Source organism: Arachis hypogaea, chromosome 15 (genome assembly GCF_003086295.3).
Source record: "Arachis hypogaea cultivar Tifrunner chromosome 15, arahy.Tifrunner.gnm2.J5K5, whole genome shotgun sequence".
Lineage (NCBI taxonomy): Eukaryota > Viridiplantae > Streptophyta > Magnoliopsida > Fabales > Fabaceae > Arachis > Arachis hypogaea.
In genome coordinates, this window is record NC_092050.1 from 94,832,075 (window position 1) to 94,858,323 (window position 26,249).

Below are 26,249 nucleotides of genomic sequence, written 5' to 3' on the forward strand. Positions count from 1 at the left end.
TTTAATTAAGTGATCAAAAACCAATATTTTGCTTTATTGATATGCATTTGATTGGCATACGATACATATATTATCGTTGTTCTTCTCCTAGTTTTACATTGTGTAAAAACTTTTACATATTTTTAAAAACATTTAATATGTTAGACTATAAAAATTTTTATGAATGCACAATAAATACTAAATATACTTTAGATTGTAATAAAATTTCTTACATTGCTTCATTTTCTACGTGTTGGGCTACTTTTTGCTTCATCTGATTAATAAAATTGACAACAAATAAAGTAAAATGAAATTTTGATTTTACCCTAATTTTATCTTTAGATTTAATTTTTTTTAAGTTCAATTTTATTTTATTTGTCTGTTGAAAATTTCTAAACTCTAATCTTATTTGTTTTCTAAAATTCTACACCTGTTTTTACTTGTAATCACTACAACATTTTGGGTCTATGGCCACGTTTTTTTTGGTTACGGTAAAAAATCTATGGTCACAGTTTTTTGCAGTGACAAAAAAAAGCTATGGTCACGGTTTTTAGAAAAAAGGTGACCATAGAGTACCTATGGTCACGATTTTTTAAAAAAGGATGGCCTAAAAGGGTCTATAGTCACGGTTTTTCAAAAAAGGGTGACCTAAAAGGGTCTATGGTCACGGTTTTTTGTGGTGACCTAAAGAGGTCTATGGTCACGGTTTTTTGGAGTGACCTAAAGAGGTCTATGGTCACGGTTTTGGGGGTGACCTAAAGGGGTCTATGGTCACGGTTTTTTACAGTGACTAAAAAGGGTCTATGGTCACGATTTTTCAAAAGGGTGACCTAAAAGGGTCTATGGTCACGGTTTTGGTGAGTGACATAAAAGTATCTATGGTCACGGTTTTAGGGGGTGACCTAAAAGAATCTATGGTCACGGTTTTCCGAAAAAGAGTGACCATAGAGTATCTATGGTCACGGTTATTAAGGGTGGCCTAAAGTACCCTATAACCACGGTTTTTTTAATTTTATTTTTATAGGTATCCCAAAACTGCATCGTTTAATTTCTTCTCTTTAGTTAAAATCTCATTTTTTTCATTTATTTTTATTATCCCTCCCCAAAACCAAAACGTGGCCATTTTCCCTCCCTCCCAAAATCCCCCCTTCCCTCCCAAAATCCCCATTAGTCCCAGCTGGTAACTTAGAAAAAAGAAAAAGAAAAAGAAGAAATCCCTAGCTAGCCATCGAAACCCGTGTGTGGTGGTGCGCCATTTCGTTCTTCTTCTTCTTCTACCTCCTTCGTAGCTCAACTCAGTCTCTCTCCACTACGCCGTTTTCCTTTCTCCCAGCTCCAACCATCGCCGAAGGCAAAAACCCCTCCATCGCGGACCTGAACTCTGTCTCTCTTCACTGCGTGAGCCGAAGGTCGTCGTTGCTTCTTTGCCTCCTCGCGAGGCTTGTTGTTGCTTCCCTATTTTGCATCGTGTGCTGCCGTCACTACTTCACGTCGTGTCTCTGCCTCACCACGAGCTCCCTGTCACCGTGAGCTCACCCTGTGTACTCTTTTCAAGTTCAGCAGAAGCAATAGGGTTTGGGTGCTCGTGTAAATATTTTCAAGTTCAGCAATAGGGTTTTAATACCTTTGATGCTATTAAGTGGTAAGCATATTGGATTGGCAGAAATAGAACTAGGTTTCATTGGCCTAAGTTTGCACAGATCATTTCCTAGTTTTTATAGTTTTAATCAGTTGTACACACATGTAGAAGTTTAATTTGCTTGTATCCACTTGTTGTATTTAGGATGGAGAAAGTTTGGATGAAGCTGCATGTGAGAAGAGAACAAGGGAGGAGACTGGTATTGAAGTGGGAGAAGTTATATATCACAGCTCTTAGCCACGGCCTGGTAAAATATATTCAACATACCTTAGTTTAAGTTTATGCAGGATTGTGTGGTTTATTTTTGCAATCAATAACTACTTATATATGAACTTAAAAAATCTAGAATGTTTATGCCGCCTACCTGTTGGGGAAGTCACTATATATTTGAGTTTATCAAATCACCAGCTGCATCTTGATGTAGTTTCTGCTATGGGTAGTTCTTTGTGTAGAGAGTGGCAGCAAAGTTGTATTACCCTGTCAAAATAATCCACTGTTATGTCACACAAATACAATATAAAAAATAAGATAAAGACTATTTTAACTAAATACTTGCTCTTATCATATTTGACCTTTTTAATATGTTAGAATGTAAATTATAAATCAATGTATCCCTAAATATTATATCTAGATGGCAAAATTACACAGTATATTATGGTGGTAAATGATGATGACTAAAACTTGGCTTTTCATTCCTCCTTGTTTCCCCTGATGTCCTTGTCAGCGAATTTATGGTGACATCATCAGTGATGATAGTTAATTAACCTTGTTCAACAAGAAAGCAAGGCCTCTCACGGATCTCATCAAATTATGCATGCTTGTGTAATGTGATATTGAATTGTTGCTTGTCTTTGTTTAGATGTGCATTTAATTTCTCCTTGCAAGAGTTGCCAATGTTCTTTTGCAGTGCCATTTGATTATGTATTTAATGTTATACAAGATTTTGAAGCTTTGTAATGTGATATTAGTTGTTCACCACAAATCTTATGCCAAGGCCCAAATACAGAAAAAAAAAACTAATTATTTTTTATATGGCTATTTCTTCTATATTTCTCATCCCTTAATTGAAAAAAGTTTTGTGACAGCAAGTGGTAAGCTTTATCCTTTGAGATGTTCCACTAATAATATCATGCCTTCACTTGAATGAATTTTGTTTTAATTTAGTCTGAAACATTCTACTCTAGTATTCACATAAGGCCAAGATATATTGCAATTCATGAATGTAAACTGTTCTGTTATTATACTTGAATTTGTGTTCGGAGATCTATTACTTTTATTATTACATGTTTTGCAGTTTCCATTGTTAGACTGAATAAGATTTTTACTGAGATGTACTTGATCCTTAGAGTGGCATAGTAATTCTTTAATAAAGCAGAGCACCTAATGGAAACAAATATCTTGATATATTAGGTAGTCAATTGATTTTGTAGTAGATTTAGGTTTGAATTCTGATGTTTATTCTATCTGAAATTGGTTTTCCTGTGCTGGTAATGACTTGCCCTGTTCTAATTTAGTTTTATGCTGCTGGTTTAGTGATCTGCCCTGTCCTAAATTACTGAAAGAGCTTCTTCTCTCTACTGTTTATTCTATCTCCTTTTTTTTACCAGTCCGAACCCGACCCATTACTGAAAGAGCTTCTTCTCTCTCGCTTTGCTATCCTTTTCGTTTCTCTATTCTCTTCCTTCATTTTTCGCTTCATCCTCTTCTTCTATCTTCAAACTACCATTACAGCAAGGTTTTCTTCTTTCTTTCTTTCCTTTTTTTACCTTCATAGAAATTTCTCTGCTTCTTGTTTATTGTATTCATCGATGCTTATAGTTAAAATTGTATCCTTATTTGTTTTTTATTCTTTTTCATTTCTATATTCTTTATCTGATGCTATCAATTATAGAAAGTTGTTTATCAATGATCAAGGCTTAGATTGCTCCGAATTGTTTTATTCATTTTACTGATGAATTTTTCATTTTTCATAATGTATTTTTTGAGTGAACATTTTGTTTGACATGCAATTTTACCTGATACAATTTGAGGAATTGCAAATTTATTCGGGTAAGGGTTTGACGGAAAAGTATAGGGTTTAAGGTTGTGGAAGAAATTGGATTGGTATCATAGAAACAAGGAGCACCATTGCTCAGCTTGTGTGTTGCCTTGGAAAAGAAAATAAAAAGAAAATTTGCAATTAGGTGTAGACATGTTGCTATAAATATAATGCTATGTGATTAATTGACTGCTTGTTATGCCAAAATTGAAAACAGTTTGTGTTTTCTATTTTATTTTTGTGAATTTTGACTTTTTATTCTGTGAAGTTTGTGATTTTCAATTTTCTCTTATATATGTGTGTGCCCCTACCTGTGCAACATAGCTTTTAATCCCTTCAATCCGAATTATGTTCATTTGCTTTATGTTTCATCCTTTTAATGTATTAAACAATAACGCGTATGTCATTTTCTTTTATCTATTTTTATAATAACTTTATTAACCTTTTATTTGATTATCAATTATAATAACACAGATCTTATTACATACTCTAATTAACCATAACCCCCTTTTAATGTCAAAATCAAGTGTATAAAAAAATTATTTATTAATAAATTTAAATAAAAATTAAGGTACAATTAATTTTATATAAAACTTAAATTGAAAGACCAATTTTAAAGATTAATGCTCTTTTCAGTGTTAAAAAAATAAAATTAAAAAATATAGTTTTCTTTTTTTAAAATAAAATTTAGAGGCAGGGAATGGAGGTTTAATAATTTAATTCTTCATATAGATTTACCTTCTCTTGAATTTTTTTGTTTTGTTTTGCATACAGGATATTATTTTTGGACTGGTAAAGACAAAAGGAGTTGAGTAGTTGTTGTGGCACAGTGTATAACAACTTCAAATGGCATCTCAAAATGAAGGAACTAAGCAGTAAGTTTATATCATACTTGATATATATTATAATTTGATCTCCTAGTTATTTAGGTAGTGTGTATATGGTAGCTAGATTGTCACTATAATTGACCTATTATACCATGTTTAGTAAGTTCAGATATTTGCATTATTAGGTTTAATCATATTTTGTCAAAAGATTTGATGGATTCACCAAGATTTGAGAACGAGTACATAGTTGGTGTAAATAGTTTTTTAGAGTTTGCCTTCCTAAAGGGAAACCGGTTGGAAAAGAAATCCAATGTCCATGTGCAAAGTGTGGAAACACTTATTGGCGTGAACGAGATGCCGTATATGAGCATCTTATTTTCTATGGGTTTGTCGAAGGTTATAAACGATGGACTAATCATGGGAAATCAGTAATCCCAACAGTAGTAGATACTGACATGGATGATCGAGGCGGCCTTGATGATATTGACGGGTTGCTGCGTGACGCATTCGAAAATATGGCAAATCTTGAGGGGGGAATAGTTGGTTGAATGAAGATGCGAAGAGATTTTATAAGCTAGTAGACGAAGCAGGTCTGGAATTATATCCGAATTGTACATCTGGATTTTCGAGATTATCGTTCATCATTCGTCTTTACCACTTGAAGTGTCTACATGGGTGGAGTAACACATCTTTGACCTCCCTCTTGGAGTTATTGAAAGAAGCTATACCTGATTTGAACATTCCCACGTCTTTTAATAAAGCTAAGAATATGGTTAAAGAGTTGGGTCTTGACTATGAAAAGATTGATGTATGTTCTAATGACTGCATGTTGTATCGAAATGAGTACATAAATGACTCAGTTTGCCGTATCTGTGGAGAGTCTCGATATAATCAGACTCCTACTACGGATGGCAACGAAGAGGACTTTGTGCTTCCAAATAAAGTTTATAAGGTTTCTGCAAAAACCTTAAGATACTTTCCTTTAATACCAAGGCTTAAAAGGCTTTTTATGTGCCCAAACACAGCAGAGGCGTTGAGGTGGCATGATGAGCAGCGTTTGAAAGATGGTTGCATAAGGCACCCTGCTGATGGCCAAGCATGGAAGAACTTGGACAGTTGGAAGCCGGATTTATAAGAACTTGGACAGTTGTAATCGGTGCACATTCGCCACTTCCCATTCTCTGTACTTCTAGTTTTGTTTTCATGATGTATTCTCCATCTTTGCTTTTATTTTCCAGAGCTATGAACAACTAAACCCCTTTCATTGGGTTAGGGAGCTCTGTTGTAATTTGATGGATCAATACTAGTTTTCATTATTCTTCTTCTATCTATTTTCTTGATTTTACTTGAAAGCTTTTGATCTTCATCCAATTGGATAGTTATCTTGGAAAAGAAGCTATTCAAACTTGGATCTCTTCTGAACCTTGAAAGAGGAAGGAAGAGATCATGCTAGAAATGCTTTCTCATGCTGGACCAAATTGGGTTTGGATGGATATGTGACTATAATCCTCTCAATACTTGATTTGGAAAATGCATGTGGTATAATCAGTGACCATACTTCATGTCTTCTCATGAGCAATTGACTAAGGAATTGGCTATTGATCAAGATTTGAGAGATTGAATTACAAGGAATTGTAATTCGATCACTTAAGATTGCCAAGGAGATCAATGAATGCATTGATTGAGGAAGAGATGAAAATGAAATTGATCCGGAGAATGCAACATCTCCTGAGCCCAATGAACTCCCCATTTCTGATCTTACCCATTCTCTTTAGTTTTTGTCATTTACTTTCATGAGCAATTACCCCATTCCCATTTACAATTCTGTAATTTACTTTCCGTCATTTACTTTCAGCTCTTTATTTCTAGCATTTACTTTTTCTGTTATTTACTTTCCCGCCATTTTATTTTCTGCAATTCTCAACTCAAATTCTGATTCGCTCAACTAGAACATTCCTCTAATTAAAGTTGCTTGATCAATCAATCTCTGTGGGATTCGACCTCACTCTATTGTGAGTTTTTACTTGACGATGAAATTCGGTACACTTGCCGAAGGAAATTTGTTACGAGACAAGTTTTTCGTGCATCAGTGTTCCTGAGTAGTGTATGCGACTTAGGAGGTTCCATAGAATTTGTAGGGATAGAGATGAGGAGAAGAATCATGAGTTGGTGTCTCCGGACCCTGAGGAGAGGGTTTGCTTTCCTTCATTGACTCCAGGGGAACGACCCTGACCTGATATGGTTAGGACCTTTTCTTCCTCCGAGATTGATGGATTTTGTAGTGTTTCTTGAATGAGGCCTCTATTATTATCCCCTGGTTTGGTGCTGGCTAGTGCATCAGCTCGGGCATTCTGTTCCTGAGGTATATGTTGGACCTTATATCCCCCGAATTGTCTGAGCTGTTGGTGCTGGCTAGTTTTGAAAGTGCATCAGCTCGGGCATTCTATTCCTGAGGTATATGTCGGACCTCATATCCCCGGAATTGTCTGAGCTGTTCTCTGGTTTTGTCCAGGTATTTTTTCATGGTGGGATCTGTTCATACCCTGGGTCGAGCTATCTGACCCGGGATGTTTAGCGACAAGACAACCGACCTCTTCAGGTCCGACTATCCGACCTCTTCTCAAAGAGCTCGGCCAAACTGACAAGAAAGCCCAGTAAAGGGCCCAAATAGAGGAACACGATCCAAGTCCAAAGGCAGTCCAAGCCTATAGAGATAAAGGTGGTTCCCTTGAAGATAAGCTGACCTCACCCAAAGATAAGATAAAGATAAGATAAGATAACTAACTTATCTTATCTAAGAAGGTCAGCCCACGCTATTATAAATACACTGGAGCACCCAGGTATAACTCATACTCTGATTCTACTAAAAATCTGCTTAATACCCTTGCTAACTTAAGCATCGGAGTCCCTTGCTGGTACCCCCCACCCTCTAGTGAATAAGGATCAGCAGTACAGCCAATCGAACACGACAGCTCCGGCCGCCACTCACCAGCCAGACACGTCAGCACCGACCAGTACGGAAGATCTCGTCCGAGATCGACCTCCAGCTTCAGGTAACCCTCTGAACATTGGCACCATTACCGGGGACCCAGAAGTTACCCCACCACCATGGCGGATGACCATGACAACGACCACGATTCAGATCTAGAGGATAGAGCGCCGCACAAAAATGCGGACACTACACCGAAAGATACCCCGGAATCTAACGAGAACAAAAATTCACCAAATCCGGGAGCAATAGAGGCGCTTCAAAATCGTTTAAAGTAACTTGAAAAAGAAGCCCAACATCAGCGAGAAGCTGGGAAGGATCTACGAAGGAAGATAAGGCGACGCCGAGAATTAGAAGATAAACTTCTAAAACTCGAAGCCGATCTCAAAGCCAAAGCTACTCGATCCACGCCTAAGAACAACTCTCGTAAGGATCAATACCCATTCACTAGGGAGATCATGAAGACCAAAATCCCTAAGGACTTCAAACTTCCGGACATGACTTTGTACGATGGCACTACAGATCCCGGTCATCATCTTAGCAATTTCAGAAGTAGAATGTATCTCACCAACGCCTCAGATGCAGTCCGCTGCAAAGCCTTTCCAACTACTTTAACAAAGAAAGCAATCAGGTGGTTCGACAATCTACCTCCTAGGTCTATCTCAAGCTTCGATGACTTAGCCAAGAAGATTATGGCCAGATTTTTCATCCAGAAAGATAAGGCTAAACACGCCCCAAGTCTATTAGGAATTAAGCAAGGAGATCGGGAAAGCCTTTGGAGTTACATGGAAAGATTCAACAAAACATGCCTGGACATACAAAGCCTACCAACAGAGGCTGCCATTATGGGCCTCATCAATGGCTTGCGAGAGGGACCTTTTAGTCAATTTATATCAAAAAAATACCCTACATCTCTGAACGAAGTGCAAGAACGAGCAGAGAAGTACATCAACATGGAGGAAAACTCTTGACTAGGAGAAACCTTAAAATCTGGATTCACCTATCCCTCCCGGGATAAGGATAAAGAGTCCAAAAAGAAGGAAGATCGACAAGGGGAAAAAATCAAAAAATACCACAATTACACCCCTCTTCGGGTGTCCCTTGTAGATGTCTACAGAGAAGTTTGCCACACTGAAAAAATACCCCCAGCTCGACCACTCAAAGGCAAAAAAGGAGGAGGAAATCAGACTGAATATTGTGAATATCATCGAATCCACGGGCATTGCACCAACGAATGTTTTGACTTAAAAAATGTCATAGAAAAATTAGTAAGAGAGGGAAAATTAGATCGGTACCTGGCCACCCGGGACGATGAACAAAGAAAAAGAAGAAGAGACGAAGATGTCGGACGAATCGCCTCGCACACCAGAAAGACACGTCCACATGATACACGGCAGATTTGCGGGAGGAGGAGTCTCCAAGTCATCTCGCAAAAGATATCTCAAAGAAGTATGTCATGTTAAGGGTAAAGAGGAAGCACTCGACATCCCTGCAATCACTTTCACCAAAGAAGACGCATCTGGTATCATCTTAGGACACGATGATCCCATGGTCATCAGTATTATACTGGCAAACGCAAATCTCCACCGCACACTGATAGACCAAGGGAGCTCCACCAACATCTTGTTTAAAACTGCCTTCGACAAGCTCGGCCTGGAAGAAAAAGAACTTAGAGCATATCTAAATAGTCTGTTCGGACTAGAAGACACCCCAGTTCAACCACTTGGATACATTTCACTACACACTACCTTCGGAAAAGGAAACCAATCTAGAACACTCAAGATAGACTACATCGTGGTCGATGTGAGTTCAGCCTACAATGCCTTAATAGGTCAGACAACATTGAATCAACTCGGCACAATAGTCTCAACTCCACATTTATGCATGAAATTTCCAACTGCAGAAGGGATAGCTACAATAAAAGCAGATCAGAAGATGGCGCACCGTTGTTACAAAGAAAGTCTAAACCTCAGAGGCAGAGGAAAGAAATTCCACACAATCGAACTGGGGGAGTTCAGAGGCGAGAAGAACTCCGCCCACAACCCGAAGGTGAAATAGAGAAAATCCAGATCGGAGACACCCTGGACAAAACAACCAATATTGGTACGATTCCCAGAGGAGACATAAAAGAATTACTCGTACAGTTCTTACGAGATAACGTCGACCTCTTTGCATGGAAAGCTGCAGACATGCCAGGCATAGACCCCAAATTAATGTGCCACAAGTTAGTGGTCTACCCAGGATCTCAAGCAGTACAACAGAGACGGAGAAAGCTCGGACCAGAATGATCCCAAGCTGTGGAAGAGCAGGTACAAGCTCTGTTGAAGGCAGGATTCATAAGAGAAGTCAAGTACCCATTATGGCTAGCTAACGTCGTCTTGGTGAAAAAATCAAACGGGAAGTGGCGAATGTGCACCGACTACACTGATCTCAGCAAAGCCTGCCCAAAAGATCCTTATCCACTCCCAAGTATCGACGCCCTGGTGGATGCCTCCTCTGGATATAAATACCACTCGTTCATGGACGCGTATTCGGGATACAATCAAATCCCAATGCATCCACCCGACCAAGAAAAAACCTCATTTTTAACCCCAAAAGCAAACTACTGCTACATCGTAATGCCTTTTGGTCTTAAAAACACAGGAGCACTTATCAAAGGTTAATGAATAAAGTCTTTTCGGATCATATCGGAAAAATCATGGAAGTCTATGTAGACGACATGTTAATAAAGATACAAAGTGAAGAGACGCTATTGTCTGACCTGACCCAAGTGTTCGACATTATAAGAAGGCATGACATGCGACTCAATCCTGCAAAATGCACCTTCGCAGTAGAAGCTGGTAAATTCCTGGGTTTTATGCTCACACAAAGAGGAATCGAAGCAAATCCGGATAAATACTGGGCCATACTCGACATGAAAAGCCCGACTTACGTCAAAGAAGTGCAACAACTCAATGGGAGATTGGCACCCTTGTCCATATTTCTAGCCAGATCGGCAATAAGATCTCTCCCCTTCTATGCCACTCTAAGGAAAGGAAAAAAGTTTGAATGGACAACGGAGTGCGAGCAAGCCTTCCAAGAGTTTAAAAGATTCCTGGGACAACCACCTATCCTAACTCAGCCACGGAAAGGAGAACCACTCATATTGTACCTCGCGGTAGGAAGTCGAGCAGTAGCCTCAGCACTAGTTCGAGAAGACGACAGTGGGCAACAACCCATATACTTCATCAGTAAAGCATTACAAGGATCTGAGCTGAACTACCAAAAAATAGAAAAATTTGCCTACGCCCTCATACTAACATCTCGACGACTTCATCCATACTTCCAAGCTCACACCATCAGGATTCGGACCAACCAGCCCATAAAGGAGATTTTGCAGAAAACGGACTTAGCAGGTAGAATCTTGCAATAGGCCGTCAAGTTGTCCGAATTTGATCTTTAATACGAAGCTCGGACGGCCATTAAATCACAATACCTGGCCGACTTCATTGCAAAATTTACAGACACCCCGGAAACCCCACAGAATAGAATCTCTATGTGGACGGTTCCTCAAATAAAAATGAAAGTGGCGCGGGTGTGATAATTGAAAGCAACCAAGGGACTCAAATTGAACTCTCCCTCAAATTCGGGTTCCCTGCCTCAAACAATCAAGCAGAATATGAGGCACTATTAGCTGGTTTGAAGCTGGCTAGGGAGGTTGGAGCTCAAAAGCTTACCATCTTCAGTGACTCACAAGTAGTCACTTCACAAATAGCAGGGAGCTTCCAAGCTAAAGACCCCACCATGAAAAAGTACTTGGACAAAACCAGGGAACAGCTTGGACAACTCGGAGAATATGAGGTCCATCATATACCCCGAGAACAGAATGCCCGAGCTGACGCACTCTCAAAGCTAGCCAGCACTAAACCAGGGGGCAACAATAGAAGCCTCATCCAAGAAATACTACAGAGTCCGTCAATCTCGGAAGAAGAAAAAGTCCTAGCTATAACAGGTCAGGATCAAGGATGGATAACTCCCATAATTAACTACCTCAAAACAGAAACACTACCTACAGACGAAAAGGAGGCAAAGAGGTCAAAACGAGAGGCACAACATTACACCATTATAAACAATACTCTATACAAGAGAGGGATTTCAATCCCATTATTAAAATGTGTGCCGACTTCCAACACAAAGGAAGTTCTAGAAGAAGTACACAGTGGCATTTGTGGCAATTATCTCGGAGCGCAAACTCTCACCAAAAAAGTACTCCAAGCAGGATTTTATTGGCCAACTCTACAAAAGGAAGCTACAGAGTTCGTAAAGACATGTCTACCATGCCAGAAACATGCCAACTTTCACATTGCCCACCAGAGGAACTCAGCAGCGTGACCTCACCATGGCCATTTGCAAAATGGGGACTCGACCTTCTCGGACCCTTTCCTCAGGGATCGGGACAAGTTAAATTCCTTATAGTAAGGGTAGACTACTTTACAAAGTGAATCGAGGCAGAACCCCTAGCTAATGCCACTGCAAAAAGAAGTCGAAAATTCTGATATAGGAACATTGTCACAAGGTTTGGGGTTCCATACTCCATCACCACAGACAATGGCACCAAATTCACAAATGCAGGCTTCAGAAAGTTAGTCGCCGACTTGAACATAAAACAACAATTCACTTCCGTAGAACATCCCCAAGCCAATGGACAAGCTGAAGCTGCCAACAAAGTCATATTGGCTGGGATAAAACGGAGATTACAGGACGCAATGGGAGCTTGGGCTGAGGAGCTCCCACAAGTCCTATGGGCATAGCGAGCAATGCCACATTCCACCACAAAAGAATTACCCTTCCGATTAACATATGGAATGAAGGCAATGATCCTGGTAGAGATTGAAGAAGGGTCGCCTAGAGTGGTCCACTATAATGAAGAAGCCAACTCCCAACTTCAAAGGGAAGAACTTGACCTACTCCCGGAAGTCCAAGAAAGATCTCGGATCAGAGAAGAAGCACTAAAGCGTCGAATGGCTTTGAGATATAATCAAAAGGTAGTGCCACAAGGTTTCGCTGAGAATGACCTCATCCTAATCCGAAATGATATCGGAACAACTCGACCTGGAGAAGGAAAACTGGCAGCAAACTGGAAAGGACCCTACCGAGTCGTAGAAGTACTGGGAAAGGGCTACTACAGACTGTCCGAACTCGATGGACGAGAACTTCCTAGGTCATGGCACGCCTGCAACCTAAGAAGGTACTATAGTTAGGGATGATAAAGGATCTTAGGATAAGGCGCACTCTTTTTCCTGAAAAGGTTTTTTAATGAGGCGCCAAGCCAAGACCTATAAATTGCCCAACTTAGAGGGATAAAGCTTCCACATGTATATTTGCATTTTCTTTTGAATAAAATATGTTTAGATATTCTACAAATTCTCAAGCCGCATTAATCTGAAACATTCATCGTCCGATTACAAAGCAACAGATCAGCAGAAAGTGAAAATCGAATTCACTGCACGATCGCGATAAAGACCAACAGAGATGAAAACCAAATCCATCAAAAGGTCGACCAAGCGAGGATTAAACCCAATTTCTACAAATCGGCAAAGATGAAAAAAGAATAATGCAAGAAGTTATCGAAAGTGATCCATAGAAAGGACCTGACGAGGTCTTAATAAAATGGATTGCTAAAAAATAACTTAAAGACTGGCCGACATTAAGAAGTCGGACCAGTCACAATAACCCAAGTTATAAGTAAATCCCTAGAAAGAGGTCTGGCCAGCCCTATAAAAGAGGATTACTATAACTTAGAAGGGCCCGACATGACGAAGTCGGCCCAAAATATAAAAGTTATAGAAGTAATCCCTGAAAGAGACCTGAACAAGGTCCAAGAAAGAGGATTACAAAAATAACTTAGAAGGGCCCGACATGACGAAGTCGGCCCAAAGCATAAAAGTTATATAAGCAATCCCTGAAAGAGACCTGAACAAGGTCCAAGAAAGAGGATTACAAAAATAACTTAGAAAGGCCCGACATGACGAAGTCGGCCCAAAACATAAAAGTTATAGAAGTAATCCCTGAAAGAGACCTGAACAAGGTTCAAGAAAGAGGATTACAAAAATAACTTAGAAGGGCCTGACATGACGAAGTCGGCCCAAAACATAAAAGTTATATAAGTAATCCCTGAAAGAGACCTGAACAAGGTCCAAGAAAGAAGATTACAAAAATAACTTAGAAGAGCCCGACATGACGAAGTTGGCCCAAAGCAAAATAGTTATCGAAGTAATCCCTGAAAGAGACCTGAACAAGGTCCACGAAAGAGAATTACAAAAATAACTTAGAAGGGCCCGACATGACGAAGTCGGCCCAAAACATAAAAGTTATAGAAGTAAATCCCTAAAAGAGACCTGAACAAGGTCCAAAAAAGAGGATTACAAAAATAACTTAGAAAGACCTGACACAACGAAGTCGGCCTCCATAAAATGCTAAAGTTATAAAAAGTAATACCTAGCAAGAGACCTCATAGAAGGTCTAAACAAAGCAGGTTTACTAGAAATAACTTCCGAAGCCTCAAAGGAATCAAAGCCACAAGCAGGAAATACAAAGGCAATCCAAAGAGGTCGAGCAACAAGGCTCCAACACTACCGAAAACCTAAAAAAAAAGGGTACCAAGATAGATAAGGACCGACACGATATTAAAAGCATGAAGTTGTAATAAAAACAAGCTCAAAAAAGGCTACCCAAATCAGCCCCAAGAACTTGGAAGCTATCTTTTGTTTTTCAAAATAAAGTTGCTAAATAAGCAACTGAAAAAGTGTCAACAGTCAGCAACATTACAAAAAGAAAGTTTTAAAAGCCCACAGGCCGGGCTATCTACACAAAACATTTACATAATCAGGGAAGATCCGAAGGCTTCTCGGCAGCACAGGGTGAAGGAGGGCGAGTCTGAAGGGGCATTGCATCCACCGTCCCATCATCCCGATTTAATATCTGACAATCAGGCTCTGGTTCGGGATGACTAACCCCAGCGGGAGGAGCTGAAGATGTTGGCACAACAGTGGCTTTGGCGACCAGCACAGGAAGGGGTTCGACATCATCGTCATCAGGATCGTCAGGGATAATCTTGCCATCGTTTACAACATTATCCAGACTGAAGAGAGTAAGGTTGGCCTCAGGTGCAAGAACTTGAACCTGCTCCTTCAGGTTCTCATAAGCAGCATTTACGCTGCCTACAAGATGACCCTGGAGCTCGGCATAATCAACCCGAGCAGACTCCAACTCCTCCCTAAGACGCATCACCTCCCTGTAGGCCGTAACATAGCTATCCTTGTGCCTCAAAGTTGTGTCTTCAGCCAACTTTACAGAAGCCGCCAAGGCAATAGAACTAGCCTTCTCACCCTCCAACTCTTTCTCTAGCTTGGTCACCTTCACCTCGAGCTCCTCCTTCAAAACTTTCATCCGATCGAACTCTAATTTGGCCTCCTCCATAAAGGCCTTCGTAGCATGAAGAGGAAGATCTTGGGCAGTCCGATATAAGGCCGCCCCCATATGTGCCATCTTGACACTACTCCGAGTTATAAAGTTTAAATGGTGAAGAAGTGACACATCATCCATAGCGAGGGCACCATAAGGACCGATCTGCTGGTCGACAAACCCAATAGCATCGAAGTCAGGGGCATCCAGATTGAAAGGTTCAATAGTTCGAGGTCTTTTGGAAGGTGGAACGACCGGAGGAGAAGATGCAGCAGTAGCAGAAGACTGCGGAGGATCCACTAGACAGACTCGAGGAGTAGGGATCATTCTCCTCAGGCCAAGAGAGCTCGGCACGGACGGTTTCGACGTCACCTGTGAAGATCCTTCCCCATCCGTTTTGGTCGAGATGTTCTGAGCAGCAGCAGCCTTTCTTGCCTTCTTGAAAGCTTTCATCGAGTCATTATTCTTGGCCATCTCTGTAAAATAGAAACCAGCAGTTTTACAGACCAGGAAAAAAGAGGAAAGCAAAGTAAAAATAAGAAGTAATATATATCAAGTAATACCAGTGCAGTTCGAACAAGGGAGGGGTCCCCCAAGGATTTTTTAGTATCTAGATGAGGAGGTTCCCCCCAAAGGTCCTCCAAAACAGTTACAAAAGCCTACTCAATCTCGTCAAGCATTTTTCACGTATATCGGGATGCTACTACATTCTGCTGCCAACACAGAGGGAAAGATGGCCCATCATTCGCTTCCAGAAAAAAGGGGCGAGCTCCCTCAACAGCTCGAATCTTGAGGAAATAATTCTTGAAGTCCCTAAAAGACTCGTCATACATGGTAAAAACCTTATTTCCTTGTGCAGATCTAAAAGAAACCCACGGGGCTTTCTTTTTCGAAGAAATCCCAGGCTTAGTTAAAACAAACAAATAAAGGAAAAGAGTTTGAGAAGGGGTAACATCCAATTCTTGGCAAAGAAGCTAAAAAATCTTAATAAAACCCCAGGAGTTCGGATGAAGCTGGGACGGAGCTACATTACACGACCATAGCAAATCGGTCTCAAAAGAAGTAAAGGGAAAAGTGATGTCCAACTGGCTGAAAAAATAGTCGTAAGCATAAAAGAAAGGGCACTCCCCTTGGGTCGGGACAGGGAAGGAAACCCTCTCCTCGTAGTCAGGTGCCACCAATTCATAATTTCTCTCCTGATCTCTACTCTTGCAGAGACGGTGATGTTTTCTAAACTCTACGCAAAATTCAGAATTGGCTAAAGAAACACACAGCAACACCAGGGAGTCCAACCAATCAGACATCCCCTCGGGAACCTTAGAAGACACCTCGACAATATTTTTGCGAGAAGACATGGCCAACTAGTCCTACAAACAAGAAAAGAAGATCGAATTACTAAAAAATATCTCGGACAAAAGACAAAACAACTCGGCTAGTATGATTCAGACAGCACAAACAACAAAAGGAAAACCCCAGGACCCATACAGAAGGTCCAGGGGCATCCTTTGGAGGCAGTAAGGGAACAAGGATTCAGGAAAACCTACAAAACTAACGTCCCAACAAAACTCACGTCAAAGACAAAGAGAAACCCTTTCTCAAAAAAGCAGCATCCCCAGAAAGCTACAAATCAAACGAAACCGAAGTAGCTACCTTCCAAATTCGCAGTCTCAGCTTATTAGCAAGCAAAATAGAAAAACATATCAAGAAGAAGTCATCAAAGATGCCACCTTTTTTTAGAGAAATAAATTCCTCCAGAAAAAGCAAAATAACACGAAGAAATAGTCGTTATCTTTCACAGAATTCATCAGCAAAAACTATCAGCATGACAAAAAGGAACAATCTTTCGAGAAAACAAGCAGTATGAACCCTAGAATGCAAAGGGACCATTTCAAAAGCAATAGAAATCCCCAAAATAGTAAACAAGCAGGCGCACAGTGATACGGTAAAGATTCAGATTTTCCAAGTCAAGACGTCAAGAGAAAAATTGAAACTCTATCAAAAGCCGAAAGCAAAACGACTAAAGAAGTACAAGGAAAGAAAAACCAACCTGAACAAAGGAGGAAGCTTCGAAGGAGATTGAAGATGGAGATACGGAATCGCACAGAAATCGCCAAATGACGCCGCAACACAAAAAATGCAAAATTCAGGCGAAAACAGAAAGCGAGAGAGTAAAGGGGGAAGTTACAAAAACGAAGAAGAGAAACCATTTTTGTGTGTAAAATTCAAAATAAATGAGCCAAGGGAAATGGAGTACTAAAAAATAATTAATAAAGGTATTAAACCCTCACACGTTCCCAAGAACAGAGCGCTAATACAAAGCGCGCGCTTTTAGAAGAAAACGTTCCACATTCAAAAAGGAAGACTCTACAAAGAAAGAAGTCGACAAATGCTCGAGTTCGGCTTCACCAGAGAAAGATCGAAGTCCTAAAACTAAGACTCGACCTCAAAAAGAAAGACCGAGCTCGAGCAGGGGCACTGTTCATACCCTGGGTCGAGCTATCCGACCCGGGATGTTTAGCGACAAGACGACCGACCTCTTCAGGTCCGACTATCCGACCTCTTCTCAAAGAGCTCGGCCAAACTGCCAAGAAAGCCCAGTAAAGGGCCCAAATAGAAGAACACGACCCAAGTCCAAAGGCAGTCCAACTCTATAGAGATAAAAGCGGTTCCCTTGAAGATAAACTGACCTCACCCAAAGATAAGATAAAGATAAGATAAGATAACTAACTTATCTTATCTAAGAAGGTCAGCCCACCCTATTATAAATACACTGGAGCACCCAGGTATAACTCATATTCTGATTTTACTAAAAATTTGCTTAATACCGTTGCTAACTTAAGCATCAGAGTCCCTTGTAGGTACCCCCTACCCTCTGGTGAAGAAGGATCAGCAGTGCAACCAGTCCAACCAGTTAGACATGATAGCTCCGGCCGCCACTCACCAGCCAGACACGTCAGCACTGACCAGTACGGAAGATCTCGTCTGAGATCGACCTCCAGTTTCAGGTAACCCTCGGAATAGGATCCTTAGCTCAGTAGCTCCCTTCTATTTGTCAGGTAACTATTTGGAATCACTGAAGGTGGTGAGCTTTTGAACTCCTACCTCCTTAGCCAGCCTCAAACCAGCCAGTAATGCTTCGTATTCGGCTTGATTATTTGAAGCAGGAAATTCAAACTTTAGCGAGAGTTCGATTTGGGTTCCCTGATCGCTTTCTATTATCACACCTGCCCTACTCCCGGTTTTGTTTGAGGATCCGTCCACGTAGAGATTCCCCTTTGTGGGAGTTCCCGAGGTGTCATTGTACTCTGCAATGAAGTCGGCCAGATTCTGTGATTTAATGGCTGTTCGAACTTCATATTGAAGATTGAATTTGATAACTCGACTGCCCATTGTAGGATTCTTCCAGCTAAGTCTGTTTTCTGTAGCATGCCTTTTATGGGCTGGTTGGTCCGAACTGTTATAGTGTGAACTTGAAAGTATAGGCAGAGTCGTTGAGAAGTGAGTATGATTGCGTAGGCGAAATTTTCTATCTTTTGATAGTTTAGTTTGGACCTTTGTAGAGCCTTGATGATGAAGTAGACGAGTTGTTGCCCACTTTCGTCTTCTCTGACTAGTGCTGAGGTTATTGCCCGACTTCCCACTGCAAGGTATAATATGAGTTCTTCACTTTCTAGTGGTCGGGTAAGAATGGGTGGTTGCCCCAAGAATTTTTGAAATCTCGGAAGGCTTGTTCACACTCCGTTGTCCTATTCAAACCTCTCTCCCTTCCTTAATATACCTCTTTGAGGTGTTTTTTGCGAGATGATTTAGAGATCCCTCCTCCTGCGAATCCTCCATTTATCATATGAACATGTCTCTCAAGGGTGTGAGGTGGACGTTCAACTCGTCTGACCTCTTCGTTGTGAGGTGGACGTTCAACGCGTCCGACCTCTTCGGTGTGAGGTGGACGTTCAACTCGTCCGACCTCTTCGGTGTGAGGTGGCCGCTCAACTCGTCCGACCTCTTCGGTGTGAGGTGGACATTCAACTCATCCGACCTCTTCGGTGTGAGGTGGATGTTCATCTTTGTCCGACCTCTTCGGTGTGAGGTGGACGTTCAACTTGTCCGACCTCTTCGTCCCTTCTTATTTTTATTGGTTCAACCGCTTTATTGGCAAAGTACCGATCTAATCGCACTTCTCTTCCCAATTTCTCTATGACATTCTTTAGGTCGAAACACTCGTTAGTAGGATGTCCGTAGATTCGGTGGTACTCATAGTATTCTGTCTGATTTCCCCTTCTTTTGATTGGGCGAGGTGGTGGGATCTTCTCAGTGTTGCATATTTCTCGGTAAACATCCACAAGAGACACCCGAAGAGGGGTGTAATTGTGGTATTTTCTAGGCTTCTCACCAGGTTGATCTTCTTTTTTCTTGGTCTCTTTATCCTTGTCTTGTGGTGGGTTAGGAGAATTCAGTTTTTGAGCTGTCTCCCGATCGGGAGTTCTCCTCCATATTGATATATTTTTCCACCCTTTCTTGAACCTCGTTTAAAGATGTTGGGTACTTTTTGGATATTGAGTGGCTGAAAAGTCCTTCTCTTATGCCATTGATGAGTCCCATGATGGCCGCTTCTGTTAGAAGACTTTGTATGTCAAGGCATGCTTTGTTGAATCTTTCCATGTAGCTGCGAAGGCTTTTCCGATCTCCTTGTTTAATTTCCAGCAAGCTTGGAGCATGTTTGGCTTTATCCTTCTGGATGGAGAACTTGGCGAGGAACTTTTTAGCAAGGTCGTCAAAACTTGTGATGGATCTTGGAGGCAAACTGTCGAACCACATTATTGCTATCTTCGTTAGGGTAGTCGGGAAGGCTTTGCATCGAATAGTGTTCGAGGCGTCAGTGAGATACATTTTGCTTCTGAAATTGCTGAGGTGATGGCTTGCATCCGATGTACCGTTGTACGGGGTCATGTCGGGAGCGTTAAAGTCCTTTGGGACTTTAGCTTTCATGATCTCTTTGGTGAATGGGTCTTGATCTTTGTGGGGGCTATCTTCATGACTGGATCGAGCGGTCTTGGTTTTGAGATCGGCTTCGAGCTTTAAGAGCTTGTCCTTTAGCTTTCGATGTCGTCTTGTTTCTCTCCAAAGGTCTCTTTCGGCTTTCCATTGAAGTTCAGTTTCTTGTTCCAGCTGTTTAAGGTGATTCTGTTGCTCATGGATAGCTTCCAAAATTTTTGTGCTTGAAGGTTGCTTATCTCCCCCGTTTTGAGGTGTGTCTTTGGAGGTGGAGTCCGTGTTTTTGTTTGGCGTTCTGTCCACCAAACCAGAGTTATGGTCCTTGTCATGGTCGTCCGTCATGGTGATGGGATGACTTCCAGGTTTCCCGGCAACGGCGTCAATGTTCTGAGGGTTACCTGAAACAAAAGGTCGATCTCGAATGAGATCTACTATGGTAGCCAGAGCTGTCGTGTCCGACTTGTTGGACATAGTGGCCGGAGCTGTCGTGTCTAACCTGGTGGAACTGGTGGCCAGAGCTGTCGTGTCCGACCTGGTGGAACTGGTGGAGCTGGAGATGCTGCTGATCCTTCGTCACCGGAGGGTGGTGGTACCTGCAAGAGACTCTGATGCCTTAAGTTAGCATGGGCTTTAAGCAGGTATTTTGTGTAGAATCAGAGTATCAGTTATACCTGGGTGCTCCAATGTATTTATAATAGTGTGGAGTGACCTTTCTGGAGATAAGATAGTTATCTTATCTTATCTTTGAGTGAAGTCATCTTATCTTTAAGGGGAACCTCCTTTATCTTTCTGGGCTTTGGCTGCCTTTAGATTGGGCTGTGTTCCTTCATTTGGGCCTGCTTTGGACTCCTATGGTGATTTGGCCGATCTCTTTGAGGAAGTCAAGGTCGGTCATCGGTTGGCACCTTCTAAGAGGTCGGTCATGGGCCAACCTTCTAAGAGGTCGGCCAACCCGGTCCTTTATAGCTCGAACCGATGCATGAACAGCTGGGTTGAGGCATATAAGGCCCAATATGTTAGTGGGGTGTGGCGGTGAAGTGGCTGTGTGGTGCGATGGAGAGTACATCATTGTGCATTTTAAAAGGGCCTCCTTGCTTGCTGCTGCGGGCGACGGTGAAGAGAGGGGCGTGGCTGGTCATGGAGTTCACGAAGGGGTTGATGACACGGTGAACAGCGCCGACGAGGCAGATCTGGGAACAGTACGGAAGTCAGCTGCTAGTGGCGGAGGTGATAATCTCCGCGCTAAACTTGATGGCGTGGAGGGTAGGGAAGAGTGTGAAGCCCCTTATGCACCCGACAAGTAGAATAAAGCCGGAACAGAGATTGGCAGAGGTGCGAAGAATTGTTTGAATAGCACAGCAGAGAAAAACATTCCACCAAGTGTAGTCAATGAGATCCACGCTAGTTTGGACGAGAGTGGTAAGCATCATGTTGGCATATGTCTGATAAGGGGTGATGCAGTGCAAGATTCAGATTTAGAGGATGAAAATACAGTGGTGCAGAAAACTGGGTTGGATGATGAAGGGGCTGTAAGGAACTTAGAAGATTTGTAGGACTCAGAGTAGGATGCAGACGGTGAAACTAATCAAGATGAACACGGAGGAAGTTGGGATAAAGATATGGCTGAAAATAAGGCTGCTTGGGATCTGGCTATCGAATTAGGAGCTGTTTTATATGACGAGGATGAGGACATTATGGTTATTCTCCAAGCTCAGAATGAAGTATTGGCACAAAAAAGAAGGCAAGCAAAACAGAAAGAGAAAGCAAGAAGGTGCCGTCCTAAAAATCGAAATAAGGTATGTAATAGAGCTTTTAAATGATTTTAGTTCGTGGAATATGAGGAGTTTAGGGGGTGTGGAAAGTGGAAAATGGTAAAAAATTTAAGCGTAAAAATAATGTGAATATGTTAGGATTGATAGAGACAAAGAAGGATATGATTTCTAAGTTTGATGTAGTACAATTCTGGGGTAATGATGTGGTGAGTTTGGAATTTGTGGGATCAGAAGGTGCTTCTGGAGGTTTATTAATAATGTGGGATATTATGATGTTTAGGTTGAGTAATTGTTACAAAGGGGAGAGATGGTTGTGTATAGAAGGCGAATTGACAAACAAAAATTTTATTTGTGCTGGTTGCTTGGTGTATGGTGTGCATACAAGGGAAGAGAAGCTTGCTGTGTGGGAAGAGTTGAATTTTTTATCGGAAATATGTCAGGTTCTTCTTTGCTACATGGGTGTCTTGACGAACGGACTTTTACTAGTAAAGAATTCACAATAAATTCCCATTGCTAGTATAGGTTCTAAACCAACAAAGAATCCTTTCGTACAAAAGTTTGGTTGTCACTAAAGCAAACCCAATAAAAATAAACCGAAGTATTTAAATCTCAGGTCGTGTGATGCCAGGGCATTTTGGCCAGTTTCACTGACCTTTTCTTTACTGTTTTAGGGTAGTTTCATGCATTTTCTTAGGAAATAAGCAAGTTTTGGGTAGAATTTCACTTACATCTTGATTCAAGCAAACATTGTGCACTTTACATGATTTCATGAGATGCATGAATTAAATGACAAATTGGATGATGCATGTCTCATGACTTGGATTAGAACTTTGATGCACTCTACTGCTTGATTTCAGGACAAAGGAACAAAGGAAGAACCACGTTAACAGCCACGTTAGTCTAACTAACGTGACCACTAACGTGGAAAGGGAGCTAGCTTGCAACGTTAATGAGAAAAGTAATCGCCAATAACGTCCTCGAAGCCATCATAGCCCACGTTAAGAGTCACGTTAACTAAGTTAACGTGAACTCTAACGTGGAAGAAGAAAATGAAGCCAACGTTAGTAACACTCACCTTTGTCACTAACGTTGGACCAAGCTCATATTGGCCACGTTTAGTGCCACGTTAACTCAATTAACGTGGACTCTAACATGGGGAAGCAAAAGAATGGCCAACGTTAGTGACACTCACCTTTGTCACTAACGTTGGACTAAGCCACTTTGAGCCACGTTAGTTGCCATGTTAACTTAGTTAACGTGGACTCTAACGTGGAGGGAGCAAAGAATCGCCAACGTTAGTGACATCCACCTTTGTCACTAACGTTGGAATGAGCCACTATGAGCAACGTTAACTCCCACGTTAACTTAGTTAACGTGGAAGCTAACGTGGAGAAAAGAATGATGAGCCAACGTTAGTGACACTCACCTTTGTCACTAACGTTGGAGATGGCTATCACTACCACGTTAGAAGCCACGTTAACATAGTTAACATGAACTCTAACGTAGGAAGTAGGGGCATTTTGGAATGTTAGTGACAAAGGTAAGTGTCACTAACATTCTCGAAGATTTGGCAAGCCTACGTTAAAGGTCACGTTAGCCACACTAACGTGAACTCTAACGTAGGGGGAAGGGAAGACTCTCAACGTTATTGGAAAAGGTAAGTCCCAATAACGTGTGCGAAGGACCAAGAGGCAACGTTAGTTGTCACGTTGGTGCCACTAACGTTGAAGTTAACGTAGATCATCCCTGGGTTAGGAACGTTAGTGAAAAAGGTGATTGTCACTAACGTTCTCGAACCCACACTTTCACTTAACGTTAACGCCACTAACGTCCTAAGCTAAAGTCCCTGCCTGCTTCACACTTTCTCTCTGCAAGTAAAGCTAAGCCCACTGAAGAGGATAACTGCTTCAAACTCAAGATCCAAAGGCCCATATCCAAGACTTGAAGAACCAACTAGAAGATCAGAAGAGTAGTATATATAGAGAGAACTTTGAACTAGAAGAGGGCTTTTGGGGGGCATTATTAGAATTACTCTCTATATTTTACTTTCTCTACACTTCTAGTATAACTTTCAGAATGTACTCTCCATCTTTGCTTTCATTTCCCAGAGCTATGAACAACTAAACCCCTTTCATTGGGTTAGGGAGCTCTGTTGTAATTTGATGGATCAATAATAGTTTTCATTATTCTTCTTCTTTCTTTTCTCTTGATTTTACTAGAAAGCTTTCAATCTTTATCCAATTGAGTAGTTATCTTGGAAAAGAAGCTATTCATACTTGGATCTCTTCTGAACCTTGGAAAAGGGATGAAGAGATCATGCTAGAAATGCTTTCTCATGTTGGACCAAATTGGGGTTTGGGCGGATATGGTGACATATAATTCTCCCAATACTTTGATTTGGAAATACATGTGGTATAATCAGTGATCACACTTCATCTCTTCTCATGAGCAATTAGACCAAGGAATTGGCTATTGATCTTATTAGAGAGATTGAATTACCAAGGAATTGGAATTCAATCACTTAAGATTGCCAAGGAGATCAATAAATGCATTGATTGAGGAAGAGATGAAAATGAACTTGATCCAGAGAATGCAACATCTCCTAAGCCCAATGAATTCCCCATTTCTGATCTTACCCATTCTCTTTACTTTATGCCATTTACTTTCATGCTAAACTTCCCATCCCCATTTAAGATTCTGCAATTTACCTTCCGTCATTTATTTTCTGCAATTTACTTTCCCACCATTTAATTTCCTGCAATTCTCAACCCAATTTCTGCTTAGCTCAACTAGAACATTCTTCCAATTAAAGTTGCTTGACCAATCAATCCCTGTGGATTCGACCTCACTCTATTGTGAGTTTTTACTTGACGACAATTCGGTATACTTGCCGAGGGAGATTTGTTAAAGGACAAGTTTCCGTGCATCATCGTCTCTTAAGGAATTGCAGGGAGGTGTAGTTATTATTGGTTATGAGATTGTATCTTTTTGAGTTTTTAAAATATGGAACAAGGAATGTAAATAACAAGGAAATTAAATTAATAATTAAGAAAACTCTTAGCAAGGTATGAAAACTGGACGTCCTATCCTAGTTATCCGTATCAATTGTGATGAGAATTGTTCATTGCTCCCACTTGGTTGTTGCCCCATATAAAAGTTCTTCATGTCCCTTCTCGATGGCCATCCTGAAAGAAGAGAAAAAGGAAGAAAAGTAACCCAAAAACAAAGATAGAAAATAAATAAAGTATGGGTGGGTTAATGCCAAATAACGAGGGTCTCAATTACATGGTAGCTACAACATGCAAGGTAGAAAACAGTAGAAGCAGATGGCATATCAATAGTGCAAGAATTGCAACAATGGGGAAGAGATATTAGGTAAGGAAAGACAATATAAATTCATGTCAATGCAAAAGAAACACAGGTGTCATAAAAGATTGGCATTGGCAGATAATTAATATCATCCCACAGTGTAAAACAAGTCACTAAGCACCAAAATAATTCAAGAAAAGATGCAACAGTTGAATAAGAACATGTAACACCAATGGAGAAAGAATAACTTTAGAAAAGAAAATAAAAATAAAAATATGCACAAAATTAAAATGCAATGAATGAAAGTATGCAAATAAATTAAGTAAAATAGAATGAAAGTGAAGAAGGATGAAAAGTTAAAGAGATGAAGAAGAAAAAAGTAAGAAAGAATGAAGAAAGAAGTAGAAAGGAGAGAAGAAAGAAGTAAGAATTTAGAAACAGGGCGCGACGCGTACGCGTGCATCACGCGTGCGCGTGAAAACTGAACCAGCCATGCGACACGTAAGCGTCGCCCACGCGTGCACGTGGGTGGTCTGAAAGTGAAATGACACGCACGCGTCAGGGACGCGTACGCGTGGATGATTTTGTACTGCTAGCACAATTTCATCGCAAGGGCAGCACAACTCTCGGGTCAAACACCCATTTACACCGATTGTCCTATCCATGCGTGCGCGTGCTTGACGCATGCGCGTGGATTTCCTAGGTTGCAAGTGACGTGCACGCGTCATAGATGCGTATGCGTGGCTTGAATTATGCACAGAGCACACCAGCCGCACGATTCCATCACAATTTTCTATTCGTTGGATGGGATAGCAAAATGTGAAATCGACGCCCACGCGTGGCCTACGCGCACGCATGGGTTGCCCCCTTTTTTTATGCAAAATGCAGAATGCAGAATGCAGATGCTGATGCTGACATTATGAATGAACACTAAGAAAAAAATAGAATAAAATAAAACTAAGAATAAAACAAAATAAAATAAAGCTAAGACTGATAAAGAACGATCATACCATGGTGGGTTGTCTTCCACCTAGCACTTTTGGTTTAAGTCCTTAAGTTGGACATTTGATGAGCTCCTTATCATGGAGGCTTGTGCTTGAACTCATCCAGGAATTCCCATCAATGCTTGCAATTCCAATAGCCTCCGGGATCCCAAACTAGGCGCAGAAAGCCTTCAAGCAAGTTAAAGCAAGTGACAAGGCCCCAAGAGTGTTGATTGTTGGAATGAATTCCGGGGTCCCAAACCTTGCTTTTGCACCCG

At 41.1% G+C, this 26,249-nt stretch overlaps 1 long non-coding RNA gene across 5 annotated transcripts in view; it reads left to right on the top strand.

Annotated features, from left to right (window-relative positions):
• The first annotated feature begins 982 nt into the window (after positions 1-982).
• The window catches only part of LOC140178950 (uncharacterized), a 37,802-nt gene continuing 12,535 nt past the window's right edge, over positions 983-26,249 (top strand). For 3 of the 5 annotated variants that reach the window (XR_011872093.1, XR_011872090.1, XR_011872092.1), the window contains exons 1-3: positions 983-1,621; positions 1,763-1,865; positions 4,431-4,531. This is a non-coding gene — a long non-coding RNA (uncharacterized lncRNA). Of the gene's footprint in view, positions 1,622-1,762; positions 1,866-4,430; positions 4,532-5,508; positions 6,306-22,536; positions 23,875-26,249 lie in introns of those variants that run through there. The other 2 variants (XR_011872091.1, XR_011872094.1) reach the window with 2 other exon arrangements.